This window comes from Tamandua tetradactyla, chromosome 4, assembly GCF_023851605.1.
Source record: "Tamandua tetradactyla isolate mTamTet1 chromosome 4, mTamTet1.pri, whole genome shotgun sequence".
Taxonomy (NCBI): Eukaryota; Metazoa; Chordata; class Mammalia; order Pilosa; family Myrmecophagidae; genus Tamandua; species Tamandua tetradactyla.
This window is the reverse complement of record NC_135330.1, coordinates 97361195-97371069: the sequence shown is the minus strand read 5'-3', so window position 1 is coordinate 97371069 and position 9875 is coordinate 97361195. Positions and strand designations below refer to the sequence as shown.

Here is a 9875-nt window from a genome sequence, read left to right as displayed (position 1 = left end):
AATTCCCTGATTCAACAGAGAAAGGAATTTATTCATGATGGAAAAACAAGAGTTGGATTTTGCTGAAATGAAATAATGGATATTTCTTCCCTTTTAGAAATTCTATTTAGATTTTAGTGCTAAAACTCTTAACATGGACCTCTTGATTTAACAGCTCTGATTTCATTTCATTTCTATCTTTTACCTTGGGAAGGGGCATGCTATCCTTGTTCCCACCCCAAACCAGAAAACCATGAACTTATTGTAGCTCCAGTGAAAGTGGTCTCCTTTTAAATCTGTTTCATAGGTGTAATCTCTTTCTACCTTATCCTTATTCCATCTTTTCCTCTTCATATCGTTGTCACCCTGAAGGTCACGGTCCCATCAGGAAGTTGAGGTCACAGGATTGACAACATTTATGAAAGCTTTACCACACCACTCACCTACTTTGCTAGGATTGCCCTGACTTCCAAATCAACCACACACCAAGAATATTACTGTGTAACACCGAATGGCTCAGACAGGAAATGGGCAGAAAGACGGACCCCTTGGGCCACACCCAGCAGATGGGACACCTGTCTAGTGTGTTTTGGCCCGAGCTCTCCCATTACAGGTGTGTTCCTACATGTGTACCTCTGGACATGCAAGTTTGTTCTCTTTCCTACAGCTCTCTAAACCTTTGATGAGGAGGAGCCTCTTGCATCAAAATCTCCTGCACTTGAAGGAAAGCTGGATATGATGGGAGAGGGAAAACAGCAAGAGGAAACGTGAGTGTGGAGTGGGTAAGATGATAAGGAGAAGGGAAATAAGTTCACATGAAGTCCACTGGTACCTGACTCTCCTTTTGACACTTCAGGGAAATGAGCGTAACTAATGAGGTCACTGGGGAGGCCACTATGCAGCAGGAACATGGAGACAGAGACAGGAAGTAGTCAAACTAAGAACAGGCAAGTAAATGGTATTCTGAGAACTTCTCTCCATCGACCACCTACCCATCCATATAAGGCTGCTCAGCCATTCCCTGCAATGGCTCCTTTATTTGGAGGAGAGGGCTGCCTGTGCCATTCACACTGCACTCTTTGTGAAGATTCTCCTTGAATTCCTTCCATATCTCCATCTGGCAGGACTGAACCTCGCCCACCCAATCCCCTTAATGGCAACAGGGAGTCTTATCAATTAAGGACAGACAACAGTGAAGGGCGTGGGGTGGCCATGACAGATCAGATTAAGTTCTCATGGGCAGATAGACTATCTTAGTTTGCCAGGGCTGATAAAAAAGTACCACTGACTCATTGGCTTTATTTTCTCCCACTTTACGATGTAAAAAGTCCCAATCCAAGGTGCTCACAGGGAGCAGCTTACTCTGGTAACAGCTGGCCAGCAAGCCATAACTCAATCTCTGCCTCTGTCACCTGGCCATCTGTCTTCTGTGTTCTACTGTAAACTCTGTCCAAATTTCCTCTGCTGTAGAGCCTTCCCATTTCCTCCATATTCAGTTTCACTTCGGTACAAAGTTACCTTAAGGTATCCCTCTCAAACAATATTTACAGCCACTCTATGCCAATAGACAACATTCTCACCACAGAGCAACAACTGAACATCATGCTCTGTGGATCTGATCCTGGGGCCATGGGGCCTCTCCAGCATCTGAGGTGACTACTGGGTCCTGCAACCCACCCTAGCAAGCTTCCTCCTCCATCCATATCTGGGCATCCCCAGTGATTCCAGAACCTGTGTTTGTGTTGCAGATCCTACCATGGAAAAGTATGGAGAGGTGGGGGCCTCAGCCTGAGCCTCAGTGGATCTGGAGGATAGAAGGGTGGAAATCCAAAAAAAAAAAAAAAAGAGAACCACCTGATTAAACTAAATATATTATTTATTAGTTTAGTTATGTTTTTGGCTTAATAAGTTTATTTTGTTTATATGTTTGTTTTTTTCATTCTTGTATGTACTTTAATTAAATGGACATTACATTCAGGATTATAGCACTTATAGAGAAGTTTTAGAGGACTTTCACAGCTGCTTTGCCATGTAAGGGGCACAGAAGGTGCAGTTCTTAACCAGAATGAATTCTTAAATTGATGACTATCACCACTTAATCTTTCTAGGTGTAGCTCTATTACATGTTACTGACCACACCTCCATGTTCTGGACTTCCTTTGCTCACACAGATGAATTAAAAGGTGGCTACCTCAAAGCCTCAGGGTGAGCTGGGAAAGGGCCAGTAAATGAGGCAACAGCCCACTCCTTGGTAAAAGTTTGTAGCTTTCCTTCCCAATACATCTTCTTTTTTTCTGAGAACTTCTTTTTTATCTGGTGCACCCTCTATGCCATTTCACACTCTTACACTATAGGCTGGATTTTGGCCACAAGTGAAAACCTTACTCATTTCCAGTCACCTGCAGCTGTAAAATGGACATCTGCTGTTGGTGTTGCTCTTCATGCATCACTTTTATGTTGAACCATCCTTGCAGACCTAGGATGAATCCTACGTGGTCATGATGTATAATTCTCTTAATGTGTTGCTGGATTCGATTTGCTAGAATTTTGTTGAGGATTTTTGCATCTATATTCATTAGAGAGATTGGTCTGTAGTTTTCTTTTTTTGTAATATCTTTGCCTGGTTTTGGTATGAGGGTGATGTTGGCTTCATAGAATGAATTAGGTAGCTTTCCCTCCACTTCAATTTTTTTGAAGAGTTTGAGCAGGTTGGTACTAATTCTTTCTGGAATGTTTGGTAGAATTCACATGTGAAGCCATCTGGTCCTGGGCTTTTCTTTTTGGGAAGCTTTTGAATGACTGATTCAATTTCTTTACTTGTGATTTGTTTGTTGAGGTCATCTATTTCTTCTTGAGTCAAAGTTGGTTGTTCATGCCTTTCTAGGAAGTTGTCCATTTATCTACATTGTTGTATTTATTAGCATAAAGTTGTTCATAGTATCCTGTTATTACCTACTTTATTTCTGTGGGGTCAGTGGTTATGTCCCCTCTTTCATTTCTGATCTTATTTATTTGCATCCTCTCTCTTCTTTTTGTCAATCTTGCTAAGGGCCCATCAATCTTATTGATTTTCTCATAGAACCAACTTCTGGTCTTATTGATTTTCTCTATTGTTTTCATGTTCTCAGTTTCATTTATTTCTGTGCTAATCTTTGTTATTTCTTTCCTTTTGCTTGCTTTGGGGTTAGTTTTCCAGTTCTTCCAAGTGGACAGTTAATTCCCGAATTTTTGCCCTTTCTTCTTTTTTGATATAGGCATTTAGGGTAATAAATTTCCCTTTAGCACTGCCTTTGCTGCATCCCATAAGTTTTGATATGCTGTGTTTTCATTTTCATTTGCCTCTACATATTTACTGATTTCTCTTGTAATTTCTTCCTTGACCCACTGGTTGTTTAGAGTGTGTTTGAGCCTCCACATATTTGTGAATTTTCTGGCACTCTGCCTATTATTGATTTCCAACTTCATTCCTTTATGATCTGAGAAAGTGTGGTGTATGATTTCAATCTTTTTAAATTTGTTGAGACTTGCTTTGTGACCCAACATATGGTCTATCTTTGAGAATGATCCATGAGCACTTGAGAAAAAGGTGTATCCTGCTATTGTGGGGTGTGATGTCCTATAAATGTCTGTTAAGTCTAGCTCATTTATTGTAATATTCAAATTCTCTGTTTCTTTATTGATCCTCTGTCTAGATGTTCTGTCCATTGAGAGTGGGGAATTGAAGTCTCCAACTATTTTGGTAGATGTGTCTATTTCCCTTTCAGTGTTTGCAGTGTTTGCCTCACGTATTTTGGGGCATTCTGGTTCGGTGCATAAACATTTATGATTGTTATGTCTCCTTGTTGAATTGTTCCTTTTATTAATACATAGTATCCTTCTTTGTCTCTTTTAACTGTTTTACATTTGAAGTCTAATTTGTTGGATATTAGTATAGCTACTCCTGTTCTTTTCTGGTTGTTATTTGCATGGAATATCTTTTCCCAACCTTTCACTTTCAACCTATGTTTATCTTTGGGTCTAAGATGTGTTTCCTGTAGACAGCATATAGAAGGATCCTGTTTTTTAATCCATTCTGCCAATCTACATCTTTTGATTGGGGAGTAGAATCCATTAAATTTAGTGTTATTACTGTATGGGTAGTACTTTCTTCTACCATTTTGCCTTCTGTATTTTATATGTCATATCTAATTTTCCTTCTTTCTACACTCTTCTCCACACCTCTCTCTTCTGTCTTTTTGTATCTGTCTCTAGTGCTCCCTTTAGTATTTCTTGCAGAGCTGGTCTCTTGGTCACAAATTCTCTCAGTGATTTTTTGTCTGAAAATGTTTTAATTTCTCCCTCATCTTTGAAAGACAATTTTGCTGGGTATAGAATTCTTGGTTGGCAGTTTTTCTTTTAGTAATTTAAATATATCCCACTGTCTTCTCATTTCCATGGTTTCTGCTGAGAAATCTACACAATCTTATTGGGTTTCCCTTGTATGTGATGGATTGCTTTTCTCTTGCTGCTTTCAAGATCCTCTCTTCTTTTGACCTCTGACATTCTGACTAGTAAGTGTCTTGGAGAACGTCTATTTGGATCTATTCCCTTTGGGGTATGCTGCCCCTCTTGGATCTGTAATTTTAGGTCTTTCATAAGAGTTGGGAAATTTTCAGTGATAATTTCTTCCATTTGTTTTTCTCCTTTTCCCTTCTCTTCTCCTTCTGGAACACCCACAACACATATATTTGTGTGCCTCATATTATCATTCAATTCCCTGAGTCCCTGCTCATATTTTTCCTTTTTTTCCCTATAGTTTCTGTATCTTGTCAGATTTCAGATATTCCATCTTCCAGTTCACTAATCCTAACCTCTGTCTCTTGAAATCTACCCTTGTAGGTTTCCATTGTTTTTTTCATCTCTTCTATTGTACCTTTCCTTCCCATAAGTTCTGTGATTTGTTTTTTCAGACTTTCCATTTCTTCTTTTTGTTCATTCCTTGCCTTCTTCATATCCTCCCTCAATTCATTGATTTGGTTTTTGATGAGGTTTTCCATGTCTGTTCGTATATTCTGAATTAATTGTTTCAGCTCCTGTATCTCATTTGAAAAATTGGGTTGTTCCTTTGACTGGGCCATATCTTCAATTTTCCTGGTGTGATTTGTTATTTTTTGCTGGCGTCTAGACATTTAATTACCTTAATTAGTTTATTCTGGAGATTGCTTTCACTTATCTTACCTAGGTTTTCTTCTAGATGAGTTTGTTGTCTATCTGTTTTTTGACCTTCAGTTCAGCTTTTTCTGGGCCTCTAGCTTAGGTTTTGTTAACAGAGGATAATTTTTCAGTTCTTGTTTTCTTGTTCTTGCCCTGCTTATAAGGTGCCTTTTCCCTCCCCACCCTTAAGAGGGTCTACATAGGTATTATAGACTCCAGCCGGGTTTTCCCGGACTAAACTGGCCTCCTATCAGGGGGAAGAAGTCACCTGCATCAGTTTTCCCTAAGGGTGAGACCCAGCAGTTTAAAAGACTTTCCTGTGAAGTCTCTGGGCTCTGTTTTTCTTATCCTGCCCAGTATGTGGTGCTTGTCTTCCTGCTGGTCCCAACAGCAAAAGATGTTGTGGCTCCTTTAACTTTGGAAGGCTCTCCCTGCTGGGGGCATGGTGGAGACAGAGGAGAGGTTGTAGGCTGGTTTTTATGGCTTCCAATTGCCAAGCCCTGGGTTCTGAATTCCTTGAGAGAGGGATTCCACCTGAGTTGGGCTTCACCCCTCCACTGGGGAAGGCACAGGTGGGAGACAGCCCTGAAAGCAGTCCATTTCTGCCTATGCCTGGGGCAGTTGCAGCCTGAATAGTCCCACCGCTGAATCCAGAGGGAGCCAAGCCTCCATAGAAACAGCCACAAAAACCTGTTTCATCCCCTTTCCTCTTTTTCAGTTAGCCCAATAAGTGACCTCCACCTTGACCAGGTTTGCCTGAGCTGGGGGCCTATTTTTAGTAGTCAGAATTTGTTTATTAACGCCACAATTGGTATTTGGTTGGACTCAGTCATTGCTACTATTAGAGTGTCTTTCCTTTCCCTCTGGGAAGCTGCCTGTGGGGTTGCGGCACTGGCTGCTGTGGCTTGGGGAATTCACGGTTCAGGAGACTCGCAGCTGGTCCAGCTGGTCCAGGCTGGGGTATGCTGTGTGTCTGGTCACTACTGTGGCTCCGGGAGCTGTTCTGCACTGTTTCTGGTTATTTAGTGGTTGTTCTGGAGGATGAACTAAAATGTACACATTGCTAAGCCACCATCTGGGCCCCTCTCTTTCATGCATCACTTTTAAAGCCCCTTCCTGAGAAATTTTGCTCCTGTAGTTTTTGTCAGCTGTTTTCCTGGTAGCTGAGTACAATGAGTCAAGTTGAGAGAGCCCTCATATACTGGAAAATGTATGAACTCTTTCTCATCATTGTATACTTCTCTATGTGCAATTGAAAAGGACTTTTGGGCTTTAGCATCAGGGTGATACTTGGGTTCTTCTTCTGGAAGGTTATGCAGGAAGTAGAGCTGCTCAGGTACCATGGGGGGGACCCAGAAATGGACTGACTCTCCATTTCACTTTCTATCTAGTTTTGTGGGCCATTATTTTTTGGTCTGAGCCTGTTGTTCTCGCAGCACTTCTTTAGCTCTTTGCACTTGTACTCAGAGACAAATGCTTCCCAGATATGTAGCTTGAATACAAAAGTTCATGCATCACTGTTTTTGCATTCAAGCACGTTTGAACTTTTCTACTAAAGCAAGTAAGGTGTTCTTTTCCAATTCTCAGAAGTATTTTGCAGGTTTTATAATTTCATTGTTATGCATTTTCACTATACTTCTACTGGCTATTAGCTCAATTGTAGCAGCCTGATCATGGGACCAGACAAGAGGCAAGTGAGGCACAGAGGCTTACTTCCAGCTGAGGGCTAACCAGGGCCATCAGCAAGCCAGCCAGGTACTACCATGGGTGGGTGGGTGCTGAGGATGGTGGGAGTGCAGGTCCCAGACACTGACCTCTCTGTTGGCTGGCACAGGACACAGGCATGTTTAGTTTTGTAGTTGTGTAAATCAAGAGTGTTTTTAGAAATAAGATTTATATGTATATTTACAACTTATAGTGAACAATACTGTATGTTCAACTACTACTAGTTCTTGTTCTTAGCATTTTTCAGTAAATAGAAACACATATATGGAAAAGCACCATAAACAAAGTTACAGCTTAATGAATGAATATAAGACCGTCTCCTTTTGGCTACCATCAAAGTCATTCACTCTCTTGGAACCATCATTTTCTCTTAGTTGAGCAAATGACTGCAAATTTATACTTAGTATCCATCCTTAAGCCAATGTCTTTCTAGATGTATATGTTTACCAACATCTGTCCGCTCATATGAAAGGGATATTGGGAAAAATTTTAAACAAGTCTAATGGGATATCTTTCATTGCAATTCCTGTCTTTCTTGCAAGTCAGTTTTCCTGGGTATAAAAGTCATTATTCACAGTTTCTTTACCCAAATATTTCACCCCATTTTCTTCTGACTCAAAGTATTCTTCACAAAACCACTCATCAGTTTCTAATGTTATTTCCATTGGGTCACTTAATTATTTCTAGATGCATGAAGAATTTTTCTCATCCTTTAAATCCCAGTAATATTATAAAATAGAACATGTGATTAAGTTCATGATCAATGTGCACGTTAAATATGCAGCTACAAAACACTTTTTTTTATTTCTGGAAAAATAAGGAATTATAATGTTGAATACTTTTTCACACCTCAGCTTTGGGTTTCTCTTTTATGCACTCCAGTGATTCATACATTTGATGTTCTAGGGCAATCTTCAACTGTTTGCATGTCTTGTGAATCTTTTGCAATCAACCTTGAATATCTTTGATATTGTCCCCTTGTTCACATTCTGTTTTCTGAAGGCATTACCTAGTCACAAGGTTTTAGTTTATGTTTCACTTATGAATTGACTTTTCCTTTCATTTTTTCCCTTATTCTTTTCTGTGCTCTGTCCCTCATCTTTCAAGCGTTCCTTATCTGGTTTATGACATCCTTTCATATATGGCTTTTTCAAAATGCTTTCACCTATTTTTGTAAACTTTCACTATGGTGTATATAACAGGGCAAGATAAGGAACTTTCATTTATTTATAGTAGTATTTACCTGTACCATTTCCATTTTCATTATAATAAATTTGTATTTACAGTTATATGTCTTAAGATATATTTTGTTTCTGAATTTTAGCTTATGTATGAATATTTCATGCTGACAATAAATTTTAGTTTCTTATATTTTAATGCTGTATTCTCATGATTACATTTTGTTTTTATTTGCCACTTAGGAAAATAAGTGATGGCAATTTATTTTCAGTTGTTTTCCAATGCTAATTCTACAGGTTTGGATGTCCAGTGAGATTGGTTCAGAATGGTTTTTCCTGGACCTACAGTATGAATATCAACTGGATTTCATACCACCTTGCACAGACACCAAGATCTCCTGAGGTCACTTGTGTATATCACAGGGTACAGTGTCACTGATGTCTATCACATGGTCATCATTTACTTTTGTCCACAGGGCATTTCAAAGTACAAATTTTACAAATTACCTCTAGACAGAATGAACTGATTTAATTTTGTTTCCTGATTTTTAAATATTTATGTATGCATAAAAAGCAGCCAGTTCTATTATATCATGATTCTATTCCTAAGCATCTTGAAAAGATGCACATTAAACTGTTGGTCTCCTACAAATGTGCTAACATTCTGGGATGTCAGAAATGCACTCCATGCTTCCTGTGCCATGGGGACATGCTGTTGCTCACTGACTGGGCTGTACTTTGTGGAAGCCACTGAATTCTGTTCACAGTTGCATCTTTAACAGCTTCCTATGGCATCTCCCTTAAACAAAATGTGGAACCTTTACATCACACAAGACCCGTTCATACCTTGACCTCCCCAGATCCATAAAGGTGACTTTCCCCAGAACCCTGAAGTAGAGTGCAGTGCTATATTTAGATATGAAGAGATATGAAGAGAAAGACATGTATTTAGATATGAAGAGATATGAAGATAAAGTTGGCATATAACTTTTTAACAGCTGTTTTCAGAAACTCTGAAATACAAGTACTTCATTAGCAAGAATCTCATAAGGAAGCAATAAGAAGAGAATATGAATTGCTATGAAAGTGAGAAATTTACACATTAACAGTGAACACACACATACCTATTTTAGTGAATCTCAAATGTGGATCTCTGAACTACAATTATCACTATTACAGTATTTATAATCTGGTCACTATTGTTGACCAAATAGTATTTGGTTACTATTCTTCATGAAATAGGATTTTCAAGCTTTCCTATTTTAATAACATGTCAATATAAAATAAAATATATATTTTAATCATTCTAAAAAGAAAATTTTGAAGGGTCATTTCTTTTATATATATTGAAAATTCTTCTCTCAGAAAGCTGAAAACTAACGACAACTATGTTATCTAACAAACTTACACCATAGTACATTTAAAATTTTTACACTTAGGCATTTTCCATATAATTATAAATTAACATTTTTTTCCTGATGAACATCTTTTAAAATAAAACTTAAAGTATTTCCTACTTTATTCAGGTCATTTTTTCTTTTGTTTAAGAATCTTACTCTGCAAAATTTATCTTTATCTAAAACATGTTTGATCTGAAAATGTCATTTCTAACAATAAATCAAATTCCTGCTTTCCAAGACAGCTGAGTTATGTTCTATTTGGATAGACACAAAAAGCCAACATTTAAATCATGTCATCACACTCGTGAATATTTCAAGTTGGTAGACAGACCCTCAGTCAGGGTGTGAAGAAAAGGAATGGAAATGAATACTTTGCTAGCAATCGGCATTATGACCTTAG

The 9875-nt window shown here is 38.6% G+C and overlaps 1 long non-coding RNA gene and 1 pseudogene across 1 annotated transcript; one reads left to right on the top strand and one right to left on the bottom strand.

The window, feature by feature from the left end:
• Positions 1–652: 652 nt before the first annotated feature.
• LOC143681203 (uncharacterized) lies at positions 653–1833 on the top strand. The gene is made up of 3 exons (XR_013174464.1): positions 653–746; positions 836–926; positions 1728–1833. It is a non-coding gene; the product is annotated as an uncharacterized LOC143681203 (long non-coding RNA).
• A 4260-nt stretch (positions 1834–6093) lies between these two features.
• Positions 6094–6797, bottom strand: LOC143680429 (myb/SANT-like DNA-binding domain-containing protein 3 pseudogene; annotated as a pseudogene).
• Between the last annotated feature and the right edge of the window lie 3078 nt (positions 6798–9875).